The 15518-nt window shown below is 41.9% G+C and overlaps 1 pseudogene; it reads left to right on the top strand.

The window, feature by feature from the left end:
• The first annotated feature begins 672 nt into the window (after positions 1–672).
• LOC147440741 (glycerol-3-phosphate acyltransferase RAM2-like) lies at positions 673–15262 on the top strand (annotated as a pseudogene).
• Positions 15263–15518: the final 256 nt, after the last annotated feature.

Raw genomic sequence — 15518 nt, 5'->3', positions numbered from 1 at the left:
CGTGGAGCGTCATCGCTCTGGCGCATCATCGCGCGTTCCTACTCCATCCGCATCTCCCTCTCTTTCGGAGCATTCGGCGCGCTCCGAAGCTTCGGCGTCGACGAGACGAGCTTCACACTCGTCTAGACACCGGCGCTCTAGTGGTGGCGGTGGCAGTTGTTGTGGGGAATCCGCCACCGATGCCGCCACACCACCTCGTGTTCGACGAGGCTCTTTACCCTCCCCTTCTTTGCCCGCCCCCACACCAGCCACAGCATCGCCATCTACGCCAGGTTTTGCACGGCTGACTGTTCCTAGAAGCTACACACCTCTACCTACTCTGCCAGGAGCCACCCCACTTGACACTCCTCGCTTCGGGGCCCAGACGCCGGTGGAGACACCTGACGTCCGTACCCCCATCGACACGCCGCTAGAGACCCCTGCCGGGACACCCAGGTTCACGCGTCACCGGCCAGAGGGCTTGCCTTACTCCGTCGACATCAGCGGCGGCATCATCATGGATGATGACGGCAAGAAGGTGATCTCGCGCATGCGTGGTCTTTGCTCTCAGCTGTTTAGACACTACATACTAAACAAATGGAGTGAAGTACCAAGTGATTTAAAAAACAGAGTCATCAGCATACTTCATGATGAGTTTCCCGTTCCAACACGGGATCAGCGCTTCAATGAAGACCTGATGAAGATTCGAATGCGCGAATACTGCAAACACAAGCGTTTCGAAGTGCAAAAAGCAATCAAGAATGGGTGGAACAGGCCAGATTGGCTGGCCAAAGAAGATTGGAAGAATGCGAAGAAAGCAGCGCGCGAGAATCCCGACAAGTGGAAGCAACAAAAGGATGCAGCCAGAGCGCGAGTAGAGGCAGGGAGCTCGCACCACTTGGGGAGCGGTGGATGGGCATCATTTGAGGCCGATTTTGTAAGTGTTTTCACATTGCTCTTTATGTTCGATAGTTTAGGGTTTATGAGTTTTTTAATTCTAACATAATGAAATCTTTGTATGTTTTGACAGTGGTCGATGACAGGACGTGATCCCACACCGTACGAGCGCGAGTACGCAGGCAAGAAGGGCTTAAACGCCTTGATGGACATTCTCAGTTCTCGCGGCGGCATGGTTAGTATTAGGGTTTACTCTTTTTTATTTTTTGTATTGTTTTATAAATGTCGTTATATGTTTATAGTTACTGAAAGCTATCTTATTATCTTTTTTTGCAGAATCCGACAGATACGCCGCTTGGACGCAATGAGATGTCTGACTAGACGACGTCAGTTTAGCCGTAGCTAGATAGCATTAGTTTAGGGTTTCTCATAGCTTATGTATCATGAGACGAATTTTATACGTCTTTTTGAACCATGTATATTATTACATTTGTCACCGCAGTTCCTTTTGCCAATCAATTCTTTATGCCTATGATGTTGTAAAATTGTCATTATTACATTTGGCAATCAATTCATTTTGCCTATGATGTGTACAATTGTCAATTTTGCAAACAATGCGTCTTGTGGGTGACTATTTTGGGTCTATTATCTACCCTTGCACTTTTTTAAAAAAGTGAATCAAGTACAATATGGTTGATGGGTGGCAAAACATTCAATGCCCTGCCACCAAAAAAAAAATCTCTCGGGCGTCGCTATAAGCGTCGCTATTTATGGCTCTGTAGCGTCGCTATGAGCGTCGCTATAGTCTTCTGTGTAAACGTCGCTATGAGCGTCGCTATATAGCGATGCATATAGCGACGCTCTCGTAGCGACGCTCGTAGCGACGGTTTTAGCGACGCTGGGGGTTATAAAAACCGAGTGTATTTCCGTCGCTAACAGCGTCACAAGAGCACACAACCTCTTGTAGTGTTCATTCAATACTAGCTAGTGCAATGAAGATGGAAACTTCAAGCACTAAGCAAAACACTTATCAAACACAACATCAATTCCCTCACAGTCTCAGACCCAAGACCTCACACACCTTTGAAGATGGTGAGAGCTAGCGGGGTATGAAAGTAGATTGAGAGGAAGGAGTAGCCTTACGAGAAAGATGTATATCTCCTCACATAATCACTCATATTAGCATAGCTTAGCTTAGTAATTAGCATGGTAGAGTATATGAGCATGCATTGAATCTTGGCTCTTCGTTGGATTTGCATCACAAAGCCAAGAGTTGTAGGTGTAGGCCTCCCTTGTCACAAGCTTGGAGTAGGTGGTAAGCTTTCCATTAAAGCTTGAGAAGGAGAAAGAGAGCCTTCTTGCTCCACACATATATTGTGTGAGTGTGTAAGTGAATAATGCCTTTGAAAAATCAGTCCCCCTCTCTCTCTTGGTCGACCCCTCTTGCTATTTGCTCATGCTCACTTCCTATTGGACCTCCCCAAGGTCAGCCAATGGAAATTAAGCAGCATAAGTGATAGGCTTCTGACGTGTGTCCCCCTTTCCCCTTTTGTGAGAGCTTTAGGTAATTAATTGATTCAACTAAACTCTCATTGGATCCCTTTGCCTCCTGGCCAATAGGAATCAGACAAGCCAATGGGCTGTTGAATGCTCATTAGTCCCTTGGGAGATTGCCTAATAGTCTTCTAGAGAGCTTAATTTCTATTGGTTCTTTTATTAAGTGTTTTTAAATTAATTAAACTAGATTTACTCTAGTCTAATTCTCATTGGTCCACCTCCATGGCCATCCAATAGGATTTAAGTACACCTTGTGGGCATCTGGCCTAGGGAGATGACATGTGTCCCTCTTTCCCCTTGTGTACAAATGAAGCTTGTGAGTGTGTGTGGATGTTTCTCTCTCATCCCCTAATTCTTGGGCTCGCCCCCTCCTATGTAGGGACTTGTGAAGACTTTTGTACACACACACAAAGCATCCAAATTTCCTAATCTTTGACCTTTGGACTCAACCTTTGAATTTTGGAACCTTAGCATTTTGGAAGTCTTAATGGGTTGAACCCTAACGTCTTCGGAGCCCATTTTTGCACATAGCTCTCTTGCAGATGGCCCCCCCTTTGGATCCCTATTTTCCCTCCTTTGGATCCCTATTGTGGTCGGTCTGCCAGCTTAACCAATATTCTAGCTTTTTCTCCCCTGGCTCTTCCCCATATTAAATGATCAGTTTAACATGAGAAAATCATTTAGGAGAATTAGAAATTAGTTATCATGACATACTTACAATTGTCAAATGTTAAGAATTTACTAACATTTATCCATCATTCTATCTTCTAGTTTACCAATTTCTAAAAAGTAAAAATTTGGGCAGAATCTCCTTTGTAAAACGGACAATATTTCAAAAAAATTCCAATCAATGCCATCTCTGTTGAGACCCCTCACGTGAGGTGTAAGGCTCTAGCAACCAATGCAGATGTGTTATTTTCAAGTCAAAAAATCCACCGAGCCAAACTTGGTTAGTAGAACTTTATTATTTTTTTCAATAAATATTGTCATCACTGACATCAACTCGAGAAATTTTTGTGTCCAACCAAGATATGCAACAAGGTTTTAGTTTTTTCACAATGTCCTTTCCTTTTAAAAACAAACATTTAGTGAAGATACTTTTACAATTGCAAGAGACTTTTACATCATTTACCCTATTTTTTGACGATATTTACATTACTCAAAATCAAGCCAACTCAGTCTCCTCACAGGAGGCTTTACGACCATTGATGGTAATCAAAGTTACTATAGAAAGAGTTACATCATCAACATCTAATCAGCCAATAGTTCATCCATACAAGTGTGAATTCTCAACTTACGAGCCTTTCCTTAACCAAGATCCCATGTATTTTATGATAAATATCATTGTGTGTGGTTTACATGCATAAAAGCAGTCATGCATTCATAAATTTTTGATCAAGAAACACCAACAAATTTTGATCCTTTAAGCGTAAAAAAATGAAGCAGATTTTAATCACTACCATCATCTATCACTCATTCATATATCTATGACTACAAGAAAGGTTGCCAACCTCCTTATTTCAGAGTCAGCTACTTATGACTTCACCTAAGGCTTCAAGGCATGCGAATGTAACACTAAATAGTAATTCATGTGGTTTTTTTATAACTCCCAATCAATATTCAAAAAAACCATATATACAGGTCTTACTTTTTTAAAAAATTCATTATTACCACCTCATCCAAGATCCTCATCAGAGGCATAAGGTATATCTGTCATATAAATCGAGACAAATATGTAAAAAGAGATTGATTGCAGTAAAGTCAAAACCCTATATACTCTTAGTACAAAGCCAGAACCGTGTGTTGATCAAATAATGGGCTAGCCTTAACCAGTTTTACCCATGACCAACTATTATTATTTTGTACTTATCAGCATCAGAAACCAGAACTCAAAATAAAATCCATACCGATCATGAAAGAAAGACTTCAATGTGCCCTCTTTATATATTCTCAAGATCGTAATCCCCTATGGTAATGTTCATATGTGTGAATCTAAAAGAATAAGATCACTCTAGACTATGTTAGAGATCACAAGTTCATTCCAATGCTAGCTAGTAAGGCCAAAAGAAGAAAAAGCCCAGTATTTCTCATTCAGCTGAAGTCTACAAACAATTCTCTTTATAATGCAGTAAACTAGCTACGTATGTTCAATCATTAGTTAAGACCAGTCTTAAATAGTCAACAAAGCCCAATCGTCATACCGATTATGCTAATGATAATCATTCCAGATTCATACATTTATTATTACTTTTGCCAAGTCTCAAGAGCAAGCAGGTATCTCTATTTTAAGATAAGCAATATACATGACAAAATAGCCAATGCTTAGGATTCATTAACTCCAAGTCTAAAGGGTAATTTAGACCAATCATCTCACCCCATTTTTGTATTACAACTCTGAGTGCAAAACCCCAAACATAATATGATACATAATTTTTAGTGTCGACTATGGACGTGAAGCATGTCGCTATGAAGAACGGTTGAAATAACCATTGAACACTCAATTACTAATTATCATAGAGATTATTTTTACAGGAGACAAACATGTATATTATATACAATCCAAAAATATGACTCAATACGCCAATAATTAAATCGACAAGGTAACTATAATGAGTAGTTGTAGATGCACCTACTTGTGTTGAGGTGCTCTCCTTTGTATATTTGTCCATGCACACAAAATGCGAGGCAGCTATACGCCAATGATCATATTCCATCCGCTTCTACGCAACAGGGGTTGTATTGTAGATGAGCAAAGGCCAAGTTCTTGATCAACATCAGGTCCAACCTTTGGATCCACGCTGTCCTGTTTTGTGTGTGTGTGTGTGTGTGTGTGTGTGGGGGGGGGGGGGGGGGGGGGAGGGGGACGGGTACTGGAAGGAGATTCGTACCTAGGTTGCCTTGTAGCCCTCCTAAATCGTCACATTTGAGGAATATTGGAGCCTGACTTTTAGGCACCTGTGAGTGTGTGAGTGAGTGAGTGAGTGAGTGTGTGTGTGTGTGTGTGTGTGTGTGTGTGTGTGTGTGTGTGTGTGTGTGTGTGTGTTTGTGTGTGTGTTTGTGTGTGTGTTGTATCTTTGTGTGTCCACCCTTTGCCAATGAGCTTCCACTACATCTACATGGAGAAGGATCCAGCTGTTACCTGCATCCATACAAAAACACTAAGTTATAATTGGCTATGTTTGTGCGTTAACGTTTTGCAGGTGTGGACACAGAATCCAGTTGTCATCCATGTCACACCTGTAGACCTAGTTTACAGCTTACCCTTAGGATTGACTATTAAGTTAAAATTTCAAGTAAGATAACCTCTGAATGTATATGTATGTGTACCCCAATACTCGTCGAGCTCTCTCAAAAAACCACAAGTGTCGATTACCATATTTGATGCAAATACCTATGTATTTATGGGTTATCGACAATCAATGTAGAATGCCTGGCAAAAATTTGGACAGCACCTCCTTTGTATTTGGAGTAGTATTTCAAAAAACTCAGTTTATGCCATCTCCCCACGAGACCCTCCACAGGAGGTTTACGGCTTCAAGAACTAAAACATATCCCATGTATAAAAAACTGGCAGTATATCCCATGTTACTATCTCTAAAATATGGTAGCATCCTCAAAACATAGTAGAGATTAACACCCTGTCTGTATCTCAAAAAGGATTCAAAAAAAGATATCCTCAATTCTTTATATGTTTATATGCAATGATAACTGATCCCAAGAATAACAAACACCTATAGTATCATAAATACCATGTAAGACTATGTCCATTCGCAAAGATAAATACTATCCCTTACCTTGGATAGTAGCTTTAAAAATACGGTATTCTCAAGGTTTTCTTTGATGAGTAAGTCATCAGCTACATTATTCATGAAGTAGAAGCTTGTCAAAACATAATGAAATAAATGAAATATCAATTCTACCCAATTTGAGCATTCTCCTAAAATAATTTGCAGTCAATGTCTACTCCCATGTTATCCGGACTTATGTCATATTAACCGATAATCTTGCAAGTTCATAATTTATGAATTCAGTAGCATCTCCCTTGTATTTCGAATAAAGTTTCAAAAAAAACTCCAACAAAATATACCATCTCACCAAGAGACCCTCAGAGAAGGATTAAGGTCCAAGTTACCTTATTATGATGCTTACAAAAGTCCAAATTACCTTGCCATACAAAGCTCCCAAGTTACCTTACCATACAAAGCAAAAGACTTCAATGTTTTATTCTAAGTAGAAGACTTCAATTTTTTTCTTTCCAACTCATCATTGGGTTTCATGTAGGCAAATTTCCTTAGTTCTTTGTCTTTAGCTAGAATTGTCCACTTAGTGCCTGCATACAATCATTAAAAACGGTATCTATTGATTGAGGCAATACTTCTTTTTTCTTGCTAGGAGTCATAATGTCACTACCAGCTTGAATAAAAGGGACAACAATTTGCTAAGGTTAACTTTACTTGTATGGCCAAAAAATCGGGCAGCGTCTTGTTTAGTAAATTGAACACATTTTCAAAAATTCCAGTTTGTGCCATCTCCTAGTGAGATCCTCCACAGGAGGTTTACGGCTTACCATTCATGGCATATACACACTCGCTCTTAGTGTTTGAAAGAGAGAGTCTTTAACCATTAGTTTTTTCAATGCATTGAAGCATAAAGGCTACTTTACAAAATGTTTAAATAGGCATTCCAAAACATGCTCGTTATGCTTCCAAAACATCCTCGATAAGCAATGCTTTTTAACAGACTATTAGTATAACTTTTACCATTGTGAATATGCACTAATACCATCCCACAACCAGTAGTACAATCTCTGAATTTACAATATGGCATTTCAACAATCACAAAATGTCCTTAAAAGAGATTAAAAATTCTGACACATAAGTTATAGTTTATTTTATTTGTTAAATCAAGCTTGATGTTTCAATAATAATTGAAGAAAAACCAAAAAAATTATTGATGTACTCATGTCCAAATTCTAAGAAGGTGCCACGGCACCTACCTGTGGTATGCATCCTGCTCCATTAAGTTGACTTTGTATTCTGTATCAAAATTGACTCCCTAATCCGAGTTTCCATTGAGGCCTATTGCAGCAAAGGGCACTATCAGTGAACAGAACCGCATAAACCAATTGCTCTGAAGTGGTTGGCATCTAGGAGTGTGTGTGTGTGTGTGTGTGTGTGTGTAAGAGAGAGAGGGAGAGAGAGAGAGAGAGAGAGAGAGAGAGAGAGAGAGAGAGAGAGAGAGAGAGAGAGAGAGAGAGAGAGAGAGAGAGAGAGAGAGAGATACAGTGTATGCAGACGCATAGACCCAAATACACAGATAAAGAAAACAATCAAGGAAGCTTGGTAGCAAAAAATTGATGAGCATGGGATTACCTCACACAGCTAATCCTCATCAGGGATCTGCGAGCAAAAAGAGAAGAGAGAGGAGCATATCCCGTCCATCAGATGGGCTGCCAAGTATGGTCGTCTTTCAGCATAGCCAGCATGTCGTCCATTGAGCCAAAGAGACAGAAGAGTTTTCGAAGCCCAATACTACTGATAAAGCCAATAAAGCAGAGAGCGCCAATATCGCAAGGCAGAGCACCATTCCCTTGTGTGTGTGTGTGTGTGTGTGTGTGTGTGTGTGTGAGTGAGAGAGAGAGAGAGAGAGAGAGAACCTACGACCAAAAGCTCTCCATTATTACTAGAGCAGCGGTGGCAGGCGACCAGATGGAGGAGATCGCTATTGTTGATGGCCCGTAGGATTTTTCCGGTCGTTTGTCTCAATCGAGCCTTAGGAAACTTAAATAAGACCCAATCATTTTCTTTGAACGTTAAGGCCCTTTTGTGCTTGTCAGCAGCAGCTTTTTGCCTTTGTTGAGAGAAGGATATAGCCTCCTTAATCTTTTGAAAAGATTGTTGTAGATCATGGCTATACTCATCGGCAGCGAAGATCTTCCCATGTACTTTGAGTAGCAAGGGACTTTTAGGTCTTCCCTCAATGAGTTCAAAAGGTGCTTTTCCTGTAGAAGTATGTACAGTATTATTGTAGGCATACTCTTCAAGAGGTAAGTACTTTTCCCATTGTGAGCATTGATCTACTTTGGTAACATAAGTCTTGAGTAGATTGAGTATCGTAAGATTGGTTATCTCACTTTGGCCATCCGTTTGTGGGTGATAGGCCAAAGAGAAATTCAATCTTGTACCTAGATTTTCCAAGAGACCTTTCCAAAAATTACATGTCATTCCATGATCTCTATCTAACACGATTGATGTTGGTAATCCATGGTGTTTGAAAATCTGTGATATGAAGAGACTTGCCATTTGGTGATTCTTAATAGTCTTTTTAACAGGAATAAAATGTGCTTGCTTGGTAAACTTGTCGACTATTGTCCGTATTCCCACGGATATACTTGAGCAATCCAAAGATAAAATCCATGGATATACTCTCCCATGGTGAATTTGGGATAGGCAATGGCTGGAGTAATCCAGGTTGCTTCCCTCTATCATACTTGGTCTTTTGGCATACTACACATTTTGAAACATACTCATGTATGTCCATTTTCATGGTAGGCCAATAGAAATACGTCTCTACTCCTCAAAGAGTAGGTTGAATACCTCCATGCCCCGCATAAGGAGGATCATGGGATTCATACATAACTTTCTCACGAAGGGAATGGGTAACACATAGCCTATTGTCGTGGAGAAGATAACCATCCTGCAAGGTGAATGGTTCCTCTTTCTTTCCCAAAGCAAGGGCTGACATTATGTCTCTAAATTCAAGGTCAATAGCATACTCATATATCATAGAGGATAGATCATTGTCAGTGGCTATAGACACTGCATTAACTTTTGGTTGTCGTGAAAGTGCATCAATCACTTGATTGTGCTTACCAGCAATGTGAGAAATATGAAAATTAAATTGCGATAGAATATTTTCCCACCTCATTTTTTTGTCAGAAAGCTTGGTTTGGGTCACGAAGTACTTGAGACTTTGGCAATCACCAAGGCAATCACCACAAGCATCACATTGGACCTCAAATGGCTTTGAGAGATCCGGAAGCATGAGGACTGGTTGGGAGGTAAGCTTTTCTTTGAGCTTATCAAAATCATTTTTCTCCTTAGCAGTTCATACATACTGAACATTCTTCTTAGCTAAGTCATGTAGTGGTCCTGCTATTTGAGAGAATTTTTCTATGAAGCATCTATAGTATGCGCACATACCAATAAAGCTTCTTAACTCATGTAGATTCCTTGGATTACGCCATGCTTTTATTGCCTCTAACTTTGATGGATCCATATGGATACCATCTTGAGAGATAATATGACCTAGGTGTTGAATCTCTTGAAGGAAAAATTAGCTTTTCTTTTGGTTGAGAAAAATATTGTTCTCCCTCAATGCTTGAAAAATCACTTGGAGATGTTGCTTATGTTCCTCCAAAGACTTGGAGTAGATGATGATATCATCAAAGAACACTCCAGTGAATTTGGGATAAGGTTTAAAGATTTTCTCCATTAGATGATTGAATGTAACTGGCGCATTAGCCAAGCCAAAAGCCATGACTAGATATTCATAAAGACCAAACATTGTGCGAAACACGGTCTTTAGGATATCTTCATGCACTATCCTTATTTGACGATAGCCACTTTTAAGGTCAATCCTACTGAAGTAGGTAGAGCCTTGTAGCTTATCAAATAGACCTTCTACCTGAGGCACGGGAAATTTGTTTTTGATAGTGGTATGGTTTAGTGCTCGATAGTCCACACAAAAGGGAGAGGAGCTAGGCCTCACCATCTCTTTGTCTACCAATTCCTGTACTTGCCTCATGATCTCCTCTTGTTGAGCTTGTGAGATTCGATAAGGAGGCTTGTTAGGCGGTGAGCTTCGTGGAAGGAGCTCAATGTGATGGTCACCATCCCCTTGTTTTGGAGGTAACTCCATAGGGATATCATCGATGAACACATCTTGGAATCCTTTTAGAAAATTAGACAAGTCTAATTCTTCTTGATTCCTGCCATTTACATTTGATGAAACATTAGGATCTTTTAGAGACTCTTTGACAAAAATATTTTTACGCAAAAACTGAGCTCTTCATTGATTTATCAAAAGCAGGAGGATTACAAGTGGAATAGTGAGATTACGCTCACTAGCATCTATATACAAGTTCTTTGCCCTATAAGTGAAATAGATTCTCCTTTCACGGAACTTCATATTGGCAGCCATGCCATCAAACCATTGCACCCCTTGGATAGCATCCTCATGTTAGAGAGGAGAGATGAAAAAGTCTTCTTTGTCAACATAGCTTTGGTCATGAAGCCTCAACTTCCCAATCAAGGGAGTCACGAAGGCTTGTTGTCCCTTGAAATTTTTGTTAGCCGCTACAATATCTCCCATCTCAAAATCTTGAATGCCCACTTGGTGGCCAACTTCATTGATATGAAGTTGTGAGTAGAGCCAGGGTCAAACAAGATGAAGGCATCATGATCTCTTACCTTTCCCCAAGCATAGGAAAGTGATGATCCTTTGCAATGAGCATCCTTTTTTGGAGCTTTGATGGTGGAAGCCCTAGGAGTCTCAATGTGAGCATTCTTCTTGCGGTAAGAACGATAGCCATGTCGTTGCTCCCCACACTTGAAACACTTATGGTCCTTGTGAAAATCTTCAAGCTCTTCAGGAGAGAGTTTGTTTTTGCCTTTGTAAACTCCCTTCTCCTTGGACCGATTGTAATTGTTGTTGTTGGAAGTGCCTTGGGAAGAATTTGAGCATTGGTTTTCCCCTTTGAATCATTTTTGTCTTTTTTTCCATGGGCTTGACATTCCGTCTGGCCCCTTGATGGAAATTGATGCGTGAAGCAACCATGATGTGATGGATTACTTCGGTGATAGAAGAGTTGATGTATTCAGCCATCAGGTGTTTAGGTAATCCCGCATAGAATTGTTGCTTTTGCTCAGCAAAGTCTATCTTTTGAAAGACAGTACCCTTGAGATGTAAATCCCAAAACTTGTCTACATACTTGTGGATAGACTCATGAGAGAGAAGCTTCAAGCTGCGCCATTCGGTGTGCACTTTGTCCTTTGCATCGCTTGCAAGGAATTTCTTTATGATGGAAACTCGTAGAGTTTTCCATGTCTTTGGGGCTTCACCGTTGCCAGGAAGGCTAGCCCACCATTGATGAGCTGATTTTTGGAAGTGCATAGCTACATGACGTAGCTTGGAGGACTCCGTGAACCCATCCGTGAAGCCCTCATCTCCAAAGGCCGCATCAAATTGCTCGATGAAGGCCAACACTTTGTCGGTAGCACCAAAGGTGCCATCATAGGTGAAGACCAAGATGACGAATGATGGAAGACAAGCGTAGGTGAAGAAGGAGAACGAGAGAGAGAGGGGGGGAGGGAGGAGGGAAATCCAACTCTCTCTCTCTCTCTCTCATTATATCTTGGTTGTCTTCCAACAGGCCTCCCACAGTTGCTCATGCTGGCATGATACCGCCCCTTCAATGTATTGGATAGGTTGTGATTGCCTCTTTCCCCACACACGTTTCTCCACGTGAGTTTGTCCGTCGTCTTCTATAATAGACCTGTTGGCCATCCCATGATTACGCAGCTCAATATTGTGTATCATTGTTCACGTTCCTGTGAATGGGTTGCTTCGCCTCACCGATTGTGCGTAACATGGACACCTAGCCCATGGCATCGACTCTCTCTCTCTCTCTCTCTCTCTCTCTCTCTCTCTCTCTCTCTCTCGACGTTGATTTGTGTGTATTGTCTTTATGTGTGTTAATACTCTCAACCCCCCTCCAAACGTGTACTCTATTGGCATATATATGTTAAGTTGGTGTGAGTTTTTGAATTGTTGACAACTCGCTTAATACCAAGAGGGCTAGGATGGGCCTACCATGCAGTAGACGAGAGTTATGAAGATCTTAAGACCAACTCTTGCCGGCCATCAGCTCTTATAAAACTTTGGATCTCATGGTTGTCATAAATCAACAGAGGGGTTGGGACTTTCATTTGGAGCATTGTTAGAAATATCTTCTTGCATCAAAGGGGCTCTTCCATTACCGCTATGTTGAGACCTAAAAAAGGGCATCTCTCATGTGTCTAGCCTACCTCATTGGCTGATATGTTTTTTTTAGAGGTTACCGATTGTTGCCATAAATTCCACCAGCTATGTCCAAGCTTGAAATGTTGCCTCGGCGCCTAGCAAGGATGAAGATAATGTGTTAAAAGATGTATTGGATGCTATGATTGGAGAACCCCCCCCCCCCCCCAACACACACACATGCTAGTAAAACATACATTTGTTGCTTGGTGTGTACACACTTGTATGAGAGAGAGAGAGAGAGAGAGAGAGATCGTTTGAGAAGGTTACGTAAAGAAAAGTACACAATGTTACATCTCCTTTAAGTTTTACAAGTGGAGAAACGGAAACATTTGAAAACATTCGAAGTCAACTGTGTCTCGTAGTGGGCAATGGGGATCATGCATGAACGGGAATTAGGGCGAATACAATGATCGATGATGTGTGGGGCAGCAGCAGCAGCTGGATGGGTGTGCGACAAGAGCTGGGGCACTGAGTGGTGAGATGATAAGGAATGAGAAGCCACTTGGCCAGCCAGCCTGCATGGCCGAAGCCCTGCTTGCACGCAGGCAGCAGCAGGCGCATCGTCTGCCCCTCCTCCAAACCTCTCAACGCCGTCCTGCACCTCACTCATCTTCGTTTCCATACGCACTCTCTCGCCACTGCTGCCGCGAGCGGGCGGCGGCGACCTGCATGTCGTCGTGCCAATCGGCGGCGCTCTCTAATGATGTCTCGCAGCTGGCCAAGCCTGCTGCATACAACAGAGACTGCCAACCCCGTCGCCAAGCACCCCAGCACCGTCATAACCCCTGCAGGCATGTTCACTTCACGCGCTACTTCTCTCGGTCCCTGCCAAAAATTTTCTCGTGCCTTATTATCACCATTCCTTTTGCGCCTTATAGTACTGTTTAACTCCGTTAGTCGGCACTTTTTTGGTGCTCGAAAAAAACCTAGGTTTAGTGCAATCCCGCCTACAAAATTTTGAAACTTACCTCCAAATTTTAAATTTGAAGGTAAGCAAGCCTACTACAGACAAGTTTAGTATAAAAACCTTCAAAATATACTCAATTTAACTAATAAAATTTTTAGTTGTAGCTTTTCCAAGTTTTCGCATTGTGGATGAGTTACCTGTAGCAACTCTCAATGAGACGAGAGAAGGGATACATCCATGGTTTGTGAGTAGGTTGTCCATCAAATTTACATGCCATTGTTTTGTGGCCTGCCCCCAAGGGGGGAGGCCTTAGTGATGGTTTCCCTTTTTGCTAATGAAAAAGGGGAAGTTATTTTGAAAATAGATTAAATTGAAAGAGTTAGTGTGAAAATTGATTATTAAAAAGACCATCTTTTGAGATGATGAGGTTTTTTAAAGACCTACAGAGTCCGTAGAAGTCATGATTCTCTCCCTCTCTCTCTCTCTCTCTCTCTTTTCTTTGATAACTCAAGAGCCTCAGTCTCGACTCTCGAGGCACACAGAATGCTCTTCTCTCTCCCCCTTCCCTCGGGGTCACTGTCGATCGCTTGGAAGCGCGAAAATGCTTTTGCTGCTTAGTTGTGCCTACCCATGCCACCTGCTTTGAAAGGTAGCACCGTAGCATTCACATCGTAATTGAGAAAATTATGCATCACTTGGTGATGGACAGAGAATTTAAGTTGGACTGCTAAACTCTGCAAAATAAACAGTGCGGCAAGTGGGGGCCTTCAACAATGAAAACTTAAAACCTAGCCTTCACAGATCTCTGCATGTTCCACTAGGCTAAGTTGTCATGCATGGAATTACACCTGCAGTGCTACAAATTCCATTTCTAATTACAAAAGAGTAGCGTGCCATTTTTGAGATCTCTTCCTCACATGCGTATCAACAGTCATCACTGAGTCTGGTCATTTTTTTTCTTGATGGAGAGTGGTTTTCTACGGGCTCTGGTCTTAATGGTGGTGTCGCCATTGGCATAAATGCTCTGTCATTTCTTGTCAAAGGAGGCAATTAGCATAAACTGGGTGCTAATTTTTGTGTCTTTCCATGCCACCGGGCTGCTGTTCCTATCGCTAGGAGTCCTGGTGGGCGACTACAAGCGCCATGCGGTGAAGATGGAGTTTGGCGATCAGCAAGTACCTGATTGGGCATTGGTGATCGAGAGTCCGACAACCCCTTCCTCCATATATATTTTCTGCAAGGTATGACTTAATTTTTGTTCTGCCAGTCGCCATCCCACAGACCCAAATCAATGCATTATTCTGAACATGCATTGTGCTTGTGCTTGCATGAGGAGGTGGAACCGCCCGAGAGCAATGTGGAGGCACTGCCAATGCACAAGCTCTTCAAGCCTATGGTATTTCACGACAACAATAATTGGTGCAAGGCGCGACGCCAGTAGTGGGCACTCTCATGCAGCCATGTACAATCTGTTGAGCATGAAATTGGTTGTAAGGGAGAACGTGCCACAAGCGTCACTAAAGACAAGTGGCCAAGGGGTGTTGTTCCTTTCTTGTCACAACACATACATAGACTGGCATGTGTTTCTGTTTGTGGCGTCGGGCAAGCAAGTGTCAATTGTGATGACGTACAAGGCTCATAGTTCCAGGCTGACGCTTAACAGGGAGAAATATGTAGGCAATATAAAGCTGCTATACTGCTGGTGGGGCATTTAGTGATATGTCCGAAGAGCCGGAGCTGGTGCTGCTATGATTGTTTGTAGAGAGGACATACTAAATTGTGTCGGTGGCGATGTTTCCCAAGATGAGCATGTTCCGTGTAATCACGGTGCGGGGCTAGAAGTGTGGAAAGTGCAATGCACTTTACACCTAAGCTGGAGTTCAAACCTCACCACAGATACCTTATCCCTACAACGACTAGATTGCTTATCCAAGCCTATAAAAGGAACTCCCCTTGTATTGTTCCTAAGTAGTTGTTGTATGCAATTTGAATTCGAATTTCCCTCTCTACTTGGTGTCAGCTCCCCCTTCCCTTCTCTCTCACACCTCTCTCTCTTCTCTACCTCCATCTCTCTGTCTACTCTCTCCTTCTCTCC

The sequence above is a fragment of the Adiantum capillus-veneris genome, chromosome 15 (assembly GCF_014529385.1).
Source record: "Adiantum capillus-veneris isolate H3 chromosome 15, ASM1452938v2, whole genome shotgun sequence".
In the NCBI taxonomy this organism is placed as follows: Eukaryota; Viridiplantae; Streptophyta; class Polypodiopsida; order Polypodiales; family Pteridaceae; genus Adiantum; species Adiantum capillus-veneris.
This window is presented reverse-complemented; position numbering and strand designations above follow the sequence as displayed.